Here is a 7020-nt window from a genome sequence, read left to right as displayed (position 1 = left end):
TCCCTTCCCTTCCCTTCCCTTCCCTTCCCTTCCCTTCCCTTCCCTTCTTCCCTTCCCTTCTTCCCTTCCCTTCCCTTCCCTTCCCTTCCCTTCCCTTCTCTTCTCTTCTCTTCTCTTCTCGGCTCTCTTCCCTTCCCTTCCCTCCCCTCCCTCCCCCTCCTATCCCCTCCCCTCTCCTCTCCTCCTGTCCTCTTCCCTCCCCTCCTGTCCCCTTCCCTCTCCCCCTCCCCTCTCTCCCTCTCCTCCCCTCTCCTCCTCCCCTCCCCTCTCCTCCTGTCCCCTCTCTTCTCTCCCTTTCTTTGTTTCTCTCTCTGTCTCTCTCTCTGTCTCTCTGTCTCTGTCTCTCTCTGTCTCTCTCTGTGTCTGTCTCTGTCTCTCTCTGTGTCTGTCTCTGTCTGTCTGTCTGTCTCTCTGTCTCTCTGTCTCTGTCTCTCTCTCTCTCTCTCTCTCTCTCTTGTTCTCTTCTCTCTCACTCTTTCTCTGAGAATCCTTATGGTACCTTTTCCACTCCCTACTAGATTAGTTTTCCACTGCCCACCCAGTTTGAAGTAATGGTTGATGATTGTGTGAATTTCCTGGCGAAGCCAGCTTAAACGTATTTTACTGTGCGCCCAACTTCTCCTCTTCTTCTTATTCAGACACTGTTTTGAGCCAGGCCAGATTGAAAGGACCGAAGCTTGTCCAGGCAGATGAGTTCACAGGAGGGTGGTACAGCTCTTCTCTTTTGTGGGAAGTGAAGCAGCTCTTCTAGCCAATGTTCAGGGAAACAGCTCTTTTTATTTGGGGTAACAAGGACTATATAAGCCTTGGGGAGTAGGTAGGCATTTTCAAGGAGAGTGTACATTATTGGCTGGGGCTGAGGTGCTGGGAATGCTTTATTTCCATGAAGTGGGATTCAAGGGCTTAAACCTGTAATTTCACTAAGAGGCTATGTGGCTTCCTCAGGAAAGGCAGAGGTGCACCAGGCATTCAGTCCTGGAACAGGGAAGGAGCGATCCTTACTCAGTCTCAAGATGAGACTTTTGGGGTTTTGGACATGTCTTGACCTTAATCTTGCTCCAGGCCTTGTTCATACGGCTTACATGACCCATATTTTACTAGCAAGAAGAAAAAACTGTAGTGAAAGACATGCATGTCAAAAACAGTATATGAGCTGGATTGTTCACATTTAGGGAAGGAGAACATGATTGCAGGGCTACGTGAGCAAGCAGAAGAGCAGAGCAAGCCCCATCTTGGGTTTTGGTACTTTCCTGTCATATCTTTTAGCAGTCCCCATTCTGAGCTAAATGAAAATAATTTGATACTTTTCTAGGGTTCATGCTATGGTGGAAATGTTTGTACACCTCCCATGTCCTCCCTTGCATTCCCGTGTAGATATCCTAATTCTCACAGTGACAGATTGGTGGAATTTGAATGGTAATTAGGTCAAGAGGGTAGGACCCTAGGGTATTAGTGTCCTTATACAAGAAGTCTCAGCAGCATCTCTGCCTCTTCTTCAGTTTGACCTGCATCAAGAGGCCTTATCAATCAGGAAGTTTGTTTTCAGCAGACTCTGAACCTACCCGCAGCACCTTCTGTGCTTCTTCGAATCCAGAAATGTGAGAAAAACTTTATTATCTTGAAGTTATGATTTTTTTATTCTAGTATCTGGAGTGTTCTAAGTGAGGGTCTTTCTGGCAGTTCTATCACCACCAGTTTGATATATATATATTTTTCTTTTTCAAACTTCATGTGTAGTTACCATCCTGGCTAATAAGCCAAATGAGTGGATCCCCTAAAGGTATCAATTAGGGTGTTTATGTTTGTTAATATTTAACTGTTATCTGAAATTTTAACATGAATTCTTCAGAGGAAGAACTATGAAAAGGCAAGTGTGTAATGTGGGAATTTCAAGAGTCTTTAGAAGTAGGGCCAACTGTAAGACTTCCAGTTCACCCTATATATTGCTAGTTCTCTCTCTCTCTCTCTCTCTCTCTCTCTCTCTCTCTCTCTCTCCCCCTCTTTCTCTCTCTTCCTCCTCCTCCTCCTCCTCCTCCTCCTCTTCTTTTTGTGTCTGTGTGTTTGTGTGCGTGTGCACATGTGCACACAAGCACATGTATGTGTTTGTGAATGTGAGTGCAGGCACGTGTGAAAGACAGAGGACAGTCAACTTTGGGTGCTGCTCAGTGCCTTTTACTTTATTTAAGGCGTGTATCTCTGCTGTTTTGCTGATGCATACAAGCGGGCTAGCTGCCCTTCAAGCTGTTGGTTCTGAGAATTTGAACTTTAGGCTCAACTTTTACAACAAGCTTATTGAACCATCTCCCAAGACCCATGCCAAATAAGTGTTTAGCTGAACAAAAACTTATCTTTTTCACGAGAACACAAGTGATAATTGTTATTTGTGCCTTTGTCTGCTCATTTTTGAAAAAGATTTATTTTACTTGGATATTTTGCCTGCACATGGATGTATCTGTGCCACATGCATGCCTTTGGAGTCCCTAGAACTGGCTTTATGGATTGTTGTGAGCCACCACGTGGGTGCTGGGAATTGAACCTGGGTCCCCTGCAAGAGCAACAGATGCTCTTAGGTTTGGTAGCAACTTCTGAACCATTGCTTCAGCTCCCTCTGTCAGATTAAAAAAAAAAGATTTTTTTATTGTATGCAAGTACTCTGTAACTATCTTCAGAAGCACCAGAAGAGGGCATTGGATCCCATTACGGATGGATGGTTGTGAGCCATGATGTGGTTGCTGAGAGTTGAACTCAGGACCTCTGGAAGAGCAGTCAGTGCTCTTAACCACTGAACCATCTCTCCAGACTCATTAGATTTTTTTTGTTTGTTTTAAAATAAATCTTTCTTCAAGTTTATTTGTAAAAATAGCACAGCGGACCAGCCCATCCATCTATTTTTATGTTGGCAGATAGAAGCCCTTTTATGGGGCCTTCACAAGGGCCTGGGTGTCAGGGACTAGTCAGGTCCCTGAAGAAGGCAGAGAAGGGAAGGCATATGAAGCTGCTTACTTTTGGCACTTTAACTCTTTCTTCGACTCTTTGTTATTCTGTGGCCAAATACCATTGGCTTCTGGCAATTTAACTCTTTCTTTAACTCTACTATTCTGTGGTCCAAAGCCTCTGGGTTCTGGCAGTTTATCTCCTGCTGATAGCAGCAGAGTATTAAGAAAAAAGGCTTAGTTACTTGGGCTCTTTTCAGTTCAAGGGCCCTTACTGGCCAGGTGAAAGCATCAGAGAAAGAAAGAAAGAAAGAAAGAAAGAAAGAAAGAAAGAAAGAAAGAAAGGAAGGGGAAAGAAGGTTCTCTATCTCTCTATCTCTCTATCTCTCTATCTCTCTCTTTGTTTTTTGAGACAGGGTTTCTCTGTATAGCCCTGGCTGTCCTGGAACTCACCCTGTAGACCAGGCTGGCCTTGAACTCAGAAATCCACCTGTCTCTGCCTCCCAAGTACTGGGATTAAAGGCGTCTGTCACCACTGCCCGGCTTCTGTCTCTCTCTTACACACACACACACACACACACACACACACACACACACTCTGGCTGGGCCCAATCACCTGTTTCATCAATTTCACAAGTGCACATGCGTACTTATATATGTACACATATACCTATATACATATGTATCCACATATATATGGACAGACATATATATATATATATGTATATATGTATGTACACACACACATATATATTACACACACACACACACACACACACACACACACACACACATTATACATTTGATGGCTGGAGCAGAGCCCCGAGCCACACTTTATTTTTTCTCTCTGACAATTTAGACCTTCTTAGACAAAAGCTCTTTATAAAATCAACTCATAAATAAAATGTTACACAAAAGGAAAGTTACAGAAGACTGTTGATAGTAAGTTCAAAGCAGTGTTTCATTCTATAAGTTCATTATAAATTCACAGCAATAGTTTCACATGGCCTTGCTTCACAAAGACATCTTTGGTTTCATCCTTGAACCCAACCTAGAATGAATGTTTTTTCTTGATCACAAATTTGTCCCAAGCACATTTCTCTTCTTAGCGTAATTGTGAAAGCTCATGTGTTCCTAATTATCCAGCCTTTACTTACTATCCTGTGAGGAGGGGTCACATTCTATTCTTTTTTTTCTCATTAAACTTGTTTTAATGGGTCTCAAAATTCTGTGACAGATTTTTGGTCAAGTTGTTTCCATTAAAAAGTACTGATTTTGAAAACTAATAACTTAAAACTGCCACACACAAAAAAAAATGGTCCACAAAACATTCTTTCCTTCTGAAGGTTTTATGATGCATTGTTATCATTAACCAGTCTTTTACTATTAAACTTAAATGGCCAATTGAGACAAACAGTTCTGAGACCGTTCTTCCACCACTGATTAAGACTGGGGTGGCAGGTGTTAGGGATAATATTCATTTAGCCTTCTGAGCTTTCTGGGCAGACTTGGTGACTTTGCCAGCTCCAGCAGCCTTCTTGTCCACAGCTTTGATAACACCCACTGCAATGGTCTGCCTCATGTCGTGAACAGCAAAACGACCAAGTGGAGGATAGTCAGAGAAGCTCTCAATACACATGGGCTTGCCAGGAACCATATCAACAATGGCAGCATCGCCAGACTTCAAGAATTTGGGGCCATCTTCCAGCTTCTTACCAGAACGATGATCAATCTTTTCTTTAAGCTCAGCAAACTTGCATGCTATGTGGGCTGTGTGACAATCAAGAACAGGAGCATAGCCAGCACTAATTTGGCCTGGATGGTTCAGGATAATCACCTGAGCAGTGAAGCCAGCTGCTTCCATTGGTGGGTCATTTTTGCTGTCACCAGCAACATTGCCACGTCTAACATCTTTGACGGACACATTCTTTACATTGAAGTCCACATTGTCCCCAGGAAGAGCTTCACTCAAAGCTTCATGGTGCATTTCAACAGACTTGACTTCAGTTGTTACATTGACTGGCGCAAAGGTAACCACCATGCCAGGTTTGAGAACACCAGTCTCCACTCAGCCCACGGGGACAGTGCCAATGCCCCCAATTTTATAGACATCCTGGAGGGACAGTCGCAGAGGCTTGTCAGTTGGACGAGTTGGTGGCAGGATACAGTCCAAAGCTTCCAGCAGCGTGGTGCCACTGGCACTGCCATCTTTGCGGGTGACTTTCCATCCCTTGAATCAAGGCATATTAGCACTTGGCTCCAGCATGTTGTCACCATTCCAACCAGAAATTGGCACAAATGCTACTGTGTCAGGATTATAGCCAATTTTCTTAATGTAGGTGCTGACTTCCTTAACGATTTCCTCGTATCTCTTCTGACTGTATGGTGGCTCGGTGGAATCCATTTTGTTAACACCAACGATTAGCTGTTTCACACCCAGGGTGTAAGCCAGAAGAGCATGCTCACGGGTCTGCCCGTTCTTGGAGATACCAGCTTCAAATTCACCAACACCAGCAGCAACAATCAGGACAGCACAATCAGCCTGAGATGTGCCTGTAATCATGTTTTTATGAAGTCTCTGTGCCCTGGGGCATCAATGATAGTCACGTAGTATTTGCTGGTCTCAAATTTCCACAGGGAGATGTCAATAGTGATACCACGCTCACGCTCAGCTTTCAGTTTGTCCAAGACCCAGGCGTACTTGAAGGAGCCTTTTCCCATCTCGGCAACCTCCTTCTCAAACTTTTCGATGGTTCGTTTGTCGATCCCGCCACATTTGTAAATCAGGTGGCCGGTTGTGGTGGACTTGCCGGAATCTACGTGTCCAATTACGACGATGCTGATGTGAGTCTTTTCCTTTCCCATTTTTGCTTTGAATTAGCGGTGGCTTTCACAACACCTGCGTTCTGACGGCAAACCCGTTGCGAAAAAGCCACATTCTGTTCTTGATTCGAACTTTATTACATCTTTCTGTCAAAACAACTAAAATCATCTCCTTACACTTTCTTCCTAAAATTATCTGAATCAAATCAGGAACTCTATAAAGTCATTAATTCACATAAACAGCATTAATTCATGAAAGTTCATCTTCATGTTTACCTGCAAGAAATCTGCCAAATAAGATAGGCTGATGCCCAGGCTATGTAGTAGTGGCAGGAAAGTCATATATGTAGTGAGAAGCAGTCCTGGGTCGAAGTCTCTGGGTTGTGTTTCTCCAGAGTGCACCCATCACAGCCATGCAAAAATGGTGGCCATCTCCAGGAAGCTTACTTGCTTGCCATAGCTTTTCCTAGATGGCTCTCTGTCACCTGGGCACCTTTGGGTGCCTGAGCTGTAGCTTAAGCTTTGGTGTTGGTTTGACCCTTGGGTTTTGGTTGGCAGTGCTTGCCATCCTTGGCTCTGTAGGTCCAAATCCAAGCTTGGGTTGGGCAATGAAAGCAAGTCAGGGGAGTTTGGAGTTTGGGACATTTGCCACCTTGGGTTTAACCACCTTACATGTCACAAGGGCCTTGATAGTCTCTGAGCACTCACTGCCTTCGTATTGTTTTCCTGCATCTTCTTCAGACTTTATGTGTGTGTGTGTGTGTGTGTGTGTGTGTGTGTTTCTTAGCAAAAATGATGAACATTCCTCAGGATCTTGGGTCAGGCTCCTTAAGAGATTTTTATCTTTGTGACCAGGATTTCTTGATGCCATTTCTATGCCATTTTGGGGACTGGTTGTGTGTGGTGTGGTTCTTGGACCTGGCCATGTCTGCATGGTAATTTACAACTCCCAAAGCACCTGGGACCAGAAGAGAAAAATACCCCTTTGTCTGTTTTTTAATAAAAATTCCAATGAGTGTGTGCATGTGTGCACCTCTTCATGTCATTACACACGTGTCCAGGTTAGAAGACAGCTTTCTGCAGCAATTCTCTCTTGCCACTGTGGTTTGAGATCCAACTTACGTCATTGGGCTCATGCTGTAAATCTATTTATCTCTGTCTGACTCCCTTTGTATCTTTTGAAACAGGATCTTATGTGTCCCAGGATGTCCTAGAACTCACTAAGCTGGCCCAAACCTTGTGGCAATTCTCCTATAGTAGCCTC

General features: G+C 44.0%; 1 pseudogene across 1 annotated transcript; it reads right to left on the bottom strand.

Annotated features, from left to right (window-relative positions):
* Positions 1-4120: 4120 nt before the first annotated feature.
* Positions 4121-5848, bottom strand: LOC114625728 (annotated as a pseudogene). Its single transcript, XR_003712116.1, has one exon. The product of XR_003712116.1 is annotated as an elongation factor 1-alpha 1 pseudogene (transcript).
* Between the last annotated feature and the right edge of the window lie 1172 nt (positions 5849-7020).

This window comes from Grammomys surdaster, unplaced genomic scaffold, assembly GCF_004785775.1.
Source record: "Grammomys surdaster isolate TR1022 unplaced genomic scaffold, NIH_TR_1.0 220, whole genome shotgun sequence".
Taxonomy (NCBI): domain Eukaryota; kingdom Metazoa; phylum Chordata; class Mammalia; order Rodentia; family Muridae; genus Grammomys; species Grammomys surdaster.
The sequence above is the reverse complement of the archived record's forward strand: the minus strand, read 5'-3'. Positions and strand labels throughout refer to the sequence as shown.